Raw genomic sequence first — 7133 nt, 5'->3', positions numbered from 1 at the left:
GGCGTATAATAATTTGGGTAAATGTGTAGCCTAATCTAGATTTATGCCTATTTTTTCACATCTTCACGGACACAACAATGATTTCCCTCATGTGTTAATATTTTTCCTTGTAATAATGTATGATTTGCAAAAATTTAAACTGCTGCGTCCGTTTAGATTAGAGAATCAAAGTGTATGCACGTTGTTCACACGCTACATAATGGCCAAGCACACGCTCTTAAAATACCATATGACTAACACGCGCAACGCGCCACTGACTTTAGACGAGGTTTTTCCTGGTCAGTGGCGGAATTATTTTCTCAAACTGCAAAATATCACCAGGGAACGTTTGCGCCGGAACACGCTCCTCTTTTCGCTGAATCGCCCCCGCGAGCGCAAGTTCATTCACTAATTTGCCGACGTGCGTCTGTGGAGGGAAGAGTCCGCTGTGCGCGGGTGCAAAATAGGAATGATACATGCGTCGGCATACAAAGTCAATTGTGCTGGGTGAAAGGTAGGGCCCTTGATGTTTTATTAACAAAGTTCGGGAGGAGCACGTTCAGATAAGTAACACGAGAGGAGAGCACTCAGCAATCAATGATAAGAGGTATATAGCCTATATATTCAGCAGTCTCACCTCAATCCATTGACAGTTAGCAGCATCCCTTCTCCACACTTCTAGTCCTAACCACACATACAGGGGGAGTACTCTGGGTTCGGGGAGCCCTCCCCCGGACAGCGCGCCAAATACGCATTAAACTTTACCTCCTCTAATTGTATGAAGTGTGAACTCGTCAAATATTGCAGTGAATTATAAGCAATAGAGGGTGTCATTCTTTTTTTGAAAATATTTTTTTTTACAAAATAAATAATTCATGAAATTTACCCAGAAGACAAAGTAATAATACATTAGAATGAAAATCGGACAAAAAAAAGGATAGATTATGTAATTTGTGTCTATAGGCATGTGCGTTTGGCCCGAGTGTACTGTAGTAAAATAATGTGTGAGTAGTGTTTCTTTACAAAGTGACATCGCCAACTACTGGCCTGGCATGAATAACACAGCGTTATTAGCCGCTTTCACAGATCTGTGTGTGAACGGGGATCATTTTGATAATGTTGTCATCTGTACAAAGAAAAACTTTTCAGTTTTTAGCACAAACATACTCTAAGAGTTTGTCCCCGAGTGTTTTTGTTTCCTTTGAGTTCTTGTTAATAAATGTAAACTGCTGTGATTATATCCTCGTTCTCCTTGTCTCTGCAACACACACTTGACAACCTTACAATCAGGTTCAATTGGTTAACTTTAGTTAATGCACAAGGAATCAGGAACTAACAGATTTTGTTACCCAACAAAATGTTTATGTCGCTAATAAAACACAGACCTAAAAAACATTAACCAACAGGGAGCATTAACAAAGTCAGAAACATTCGTAATCCCAATTTTATAATGTTGTCCTCTGATATAAAGTCCCGTTTTTACTTCCTTTAAGAAAATGCCAAAACCTTTGAACACAAAGACGTAGAAAACATGTATCATCCCTGAGTGATGCTTTCATGATGACAAATTGTTACATTGTGTTGATTTGACAAGCTTAGCCCAACAATAACGGATAAATGAACAAAGGGAACTGAGGTCTGATAACTAAATGAACAACAGGTGAACCTCATTAGTGATTAACTGGCACAACACACACATGCAGGGAACAGAAACAGAACCAAAACAAAACAGAATATACACGTTACAAAAGTGTTATCATCATTATGTTATAGATCTGTCCCCGACTAAGATTTTATGTAGTCGACTATAGTCGTTCATTTAAGCCATTAGTTGACTAATCGCACGTTAGTATTAATTAATTACTTAAATATATTAGGGCCGGAATATATGCCTCGCGCTCAAGCACACGCATAAAGCTTGCTGCAAAGTACTGGCAAAAGTCATGATTATGAGTATGTTGGAAAAAATAGTGTTTTCTGAGTCCGTGTCGGCTGCTAAGATGAAGTTGACGATGATGACTCTTCATCTCCTCAGCATAGTAAATGTGCCTATAGAGAGAAATGCACCTTTCATACGGATTACATAATCTGAGTATTTGAATTGGTTGGTTTAAAAGTGAACATTTCAAGCTTTCTATAGATATATTTGACGGCAGAAAGAACATCCTTTATTTTAAGCACAAAGTTTTCTTGTAATTGTGAGTGTACACAAATAAAAGTAGTTTTTACAGTTTGGAATGATGTAATACTCTTACCTGTGTGACAAAAAATTACGGAGTATTTTCACGTAAAAAAAAAAAATGCAAGTGATGGCACCGGCGCCTCCATGTCATGGTGTATGAGTCAAGTGGTTTTGTTTTGTTTGTGACATATTATACACATTTAGCCCTGTCATACATTACATATGAAGTTTAAATACACTTTATGGGTAAGGTATTTGTTTTGTACTTGATAGTTAAATGTGACCACATGCAGGGTCTCACACACACACACACACACACACACACACACACACACACACACACACACACACACACACACACACACACGCACACGTATAAACGTCTACAATTTTAAATTTAGTCACCGGCCATCGGCAGGTGTGGAAAAAAAGTTAGTTTTAGGCCCTACATAAAACGCACATTTTAAAAATGTCATAATAAAAAGTATATTTTTTTCGCAACAATTATATATATATAAAAAATAGACACACTTTATGTTACAGTCCTTTTTTGCATGCACATACTATGTACTTGTTATAGTAATTATAATAACTGGGTAATAACTAGGCACTAACCCTGAACCTAACCTTAACCCATGTAGTTACCTTATATTGCCCACTACTTTCTTAGGTAAGCACACTGTAAGTACATGCAAGTGCACACTCTGTAAAATAAAGCGTGACCGGAATTATAGTTGTAAGAACAGCTAATGGGGGGATATTGCTGAACTGGGAATATAATGAGGAAATTACGTTGTCTTTCCTTTCTCCCTTCGCAAACGGCTTCATTATGACATGCAAGTGCCCTGGATGCTCATTTCCGATTGGAATTTGCCGTATATAGTAACATTTGTGCCATGAAACATCTGTTCATGAGCTACTGTGTGTGAAACACATGCAGACCAATAACTAACGTTTATGTGCATGTGCAAGAACTAGATCTTCTAGAGGAATGTGTGTATTGATATAACATTTTAATGAAAAGGTAAGGGTTGGGGTTATGGTTATATTAGGGCTATTAAATACTGAATATTTTTTAATTTGCCAGATTAAGCAAAATTCTGGGGAAAATATTCTACCCCAGACTATATCAAAGTAAAAACCATGAAACGCAGACGGGTGTGGTGGGGGTTGCCAGGAAGACAGCTGTTGTTATGACGACAGGTTTGGTGGCAGGCCCTGGATCGGGGATCTGAGGGGTGGGACGGCCCACACAAAAGAGCGTCGTTACTAAATGAGTTGGTCCCTCTCTCTCGCGCACTCTTTCTCAAAGACAGATAGAGAGGGGAAACACTCTGCTCTAACACTATGTGGGCAAATACAAGTTGCATTTGTTGTAAGTCTGCATGCATGAATATCGTCACACTCCAGCAGATGCAAATCTAAAGCAAATTTTCTCATGTACATCCTTGTAATAAGCAACATTTCAGCAGGTGACTGCGTGTGCATCCATCTTTCTGTTTGTCTTTGCATGATTGTGGTCAAGTGTGTGTGTTGGTGTGAATGTTAGATGTTGTTTTGATGATCAATGAAAGCCATCGTCCCTGACCTCAATCCCTAAAACATGTCAACAGCCACCAGCACACACACCTTCACACAAACACATAGACAAATTAACACATTTAAAAAAAAAAATCTGCCCATCCAAGTACAGTAAAACGAATGCACACACTCACACTGATTCTGCAGCATGTATATTGTGTGCAGTAAACTGTTAAATTGACTGAACTGTGCTAGTTTCATGTCTCGTGTCATTTCAAAATTTCAACTAAAATCAGTGTTTAATGGCAATTTATTTATTTTAGCCGTGTAAAAATATATTATATGGCCAGCTTTGTGTTTCAAGGGTTCAGTGTCATTGTGTGTGTGTGTGTGTGATGGAGGAAGTGCTGTTTGGCCTCAGATGATCATGCTGGGTGAGCAGTCAACAGGAGGTGGAAATGGTCTTCCTCTGACTAATGTGGATGTGTGTTCAGTATGTGTGTGCGCTAAAGAAAAAAACAATTGGTTGCACTTTATCTTACACTTCACACAGGCAGTACCATTATCTGGTTTACAAAATGATGAAATATCATTAGAAAAATATATATTAGATAAGATATTAAGAATCTTATTTTCAGAAAATGTATAATGAATATAACTAAATTTTCTATTTTTTTATTTTAAACGTAATCCTCCCTCGATGTATTATGGATATATGTTGTGTCCAGTTGGATGTTCATAAAGAGATTTGTGAAATAGTCTTTCTAAATGACATCTTAAAGCTCAAAAATTCAATAACGCCTCCGTCTAAACAAATAAAAATACAAAAATACACCTACCTACAACACGGTCAAAGCAATAACCTAATAAACTTAAAAAGTTGAGGTATCTCTCCAAGTGTCCATTATTTGGTTGCCGTCACTAAACACTGAGTCTATATAAATTTCATTATCATTGTGAATGAATAAATAACAGCCATAAACTCACCTTTTAAACAGCTTTGCCACTGTTTCCTGCCCTTTCGACTGATTCACACAGTTTTCTTGAGAGTAAAATCCTTCGTAAGTTTAATTCCATGTCCTTGGGCTCAAGCAGTCTTGCTTGCTGTCAAACACACACACACTGACACACACACAACTTGAGGCTGACTCTCAAAGTCAGGCTGAGCGTCCACCGCGTCCACACCTCTATGAGATCAGAGAGAGAGAGAGAGAGAGAGAGAGAGAGAGAGGTGGGGGGGGAGAGAGCATATATCTGATGATCATTCTCCTGATGCACCACCATATCACAAGACACACACACAGTCGATTATATTTTGTGGATACAGTAACTGGATCACAGTTAATGCTGCGGGCAATGCAAATAGTAAAAGTACTAGAACATAAGAAAGAGTTTGAGAGAAAGAAAGTTGGAGAGAACCGGAGGGGTTAAGAAAGCGAGAAAAGAGCCAAGGGCGAACCGTCCTCCTCACTACACACACACACACAATTGGGTCACTTTAAAGAGGCTACACATTCAGAAATAGATCTGAAAACAGTCTGAGATAGACGTAGAGATGGGATTTCAGCTCAGCACTCAGTCAGGAGCCAATGCTTTGAAAACACACACACACACACACTCAGGGTGTAACTGCAAGAACCAGACACTTGGTTGACCTTCAGTCAACAGAAGAGAAGAGAAAACTTCACCTCACACACATAAACACCCTCCAGAGGAAATCGGTGAAGTTGTATGAGACACAAAACATTGTCATGGTGTAAAAAATGGCCATTGTTTCGATAACTGTTGCACACTCTTGAGGAAAGTCCCTCAGTGCAGTCCAACAGTCATTCCTGCTTCCTGATACTCAAGTGTTTCCATCACACTTCAGTTTTATACTAACACACACACACAGAACATATTTACGACCTTAATCATGACAAAAGATACAATGCAGCATAAATAATAATAAATGTCCTTGTAAAAATGCCATAAGCACATAGACACACCCGCAAAGGGCACACAGGGGCAACACTATTTGAGCTTGTGTGAGATTTAGGTCACTGTCTGTTATTTGGAGGTCTGGCCCACCCTACGTGGGAAACATAAAGCTAATTAAAGCTGTAAATTGAATTAAAACTTACTTAGGTTTCTGTGATTAATCGTAGATAAAAAAAATAAAAAAAATAAATATGTTTACTAATTGAATTCCTAAATTAAAGTTGAACCAACATTAGGCATTTAATACTTGTTTAATATTATTTTTTCCTAAGCACTCTAATATACCAATACCAATACATAAAAAAAGGTGAAGCTCGTCAGGAGTTTGGCATATAAACTGCACTAAAAAAAGAAGAGGTGAGTTTCAATTCCAGACTAAGCTTATGCTGTTTTCTTCCAACACACTCACGAAAGTGTGTATCTAAAGCAAAAATTAGACTTTTCTCGTGCCATTTACGCCACAAATATTTTTTGCATGCATATGATACGCACCCTTGGTTAGGATTAGGGGTGTCGAGTGCATGCGTACATGAGTACATGCCATAAAGTGCGTATCATGCACACGAAAACTACGTATCATATGCACGCAAAAACTATTTTTAGCGTATAAATGGCATGAGAAATAAAACTTGTGCAATAGATACGTACTTTCGTGAGATTGGGCTGTTTATTCTGTCTCTCCTACCTAGACTCCAGTGACGAGTATGCCCACTCAGCACAAGATAATCACCATCACGCACCTAACGAAGTTAATAAGGAGAAAATTGGTTCACTGGTAGGTTTACCACAGCACAACACAAGTCACAGCCAGCACTGCAGCCACCAATCACACCAACCAACTTATATCCTAAACCCTTTGTCAAATAAAGCGCCCTGTAGGATAAATTCTACTGCATAATGTGTCGGCACTTTATTCCTCCTGCCACAAGTGGTGGAGAATGTGGGCAGCAACGTAAAGGGTGAGAACATATTAAGAAAATCATGAAGATGTTTTCTTCCATTACAGATTAGCTCTCAGATAAGGACGGTTCGCCCTTGGCTCTTTTCTCGCTTTCTTAAACCCTCCAGTTCTCTCCAACTTTCTTTGTTGGTGGTGCATCAGGAGAATGATCATCAGATATATGCTCTCTCTCTCTCTCTCTCTCTCTCTCTCTCTCTCAACATGCATGACATCGTCCACCAACTGACATTACCCTCCACCAGCAGCAGTTCTCTGAACAGATGGAAACTAGGCAGGCGAGGGTGGAGTCGATTAGAGACTGCATTTCACACTGAGATCCCCAAACCCAATGCCTGAGCTAATCAGTTCTTACAAAGTTGACAGAGCAAGATCATATGGAGGCATTCTTGCATACATTTGAAGTGGTGGCCAGAGGCAGAATACTAGTTTCCTTTCTCACTACGCAAGTGTAGTTTGCCTACTACTATCTAGTCCCACACAAAAATTATGACTATGGTAGTCTGAAGTAAG

General features: G+C 39.0%; 1 protein-coding gene across 1 annotated transcript in view; it reads right to left on the bottom strand.

The window, feature by feature from the left end:
* The window catches only part of LOC306985677 (pleckstrin homology domain-containing family G member 1), a 74143-nt gene extending 69270 nt beyond the window's left edge, over positions 1–4873 (bottom strand). Inside the window, exon 1 of the mRNA XM_079588206.1 lies at positions 4670–4873. The gene's annotated coding sequence lies outside the window, so the exon portion shown is untranslated. The remainder of the gene's footprint in view (positions 1–4669) is intronic.
* Positions 4874–7133: the final 2260 nt, after the last annotated feature.

Source organism: Phoxinus phoxinus, assembly GCF_949152265.1.
Source record: "Phoxinus phoxinus genome assembly, chromosome: 18".
Lineage (NCBI taxonomy): Eukaryota > Metazoa > Chordata > Actinopteri > Cypriniformes > Leuciscidae > Phoxinus > Phoxinus phoxinus.
The sequence above is the reverse complement of the archived record's forward strand: the minus strand, read 5'-3'. Positions and strand labels throughout refer to the sequence as shown.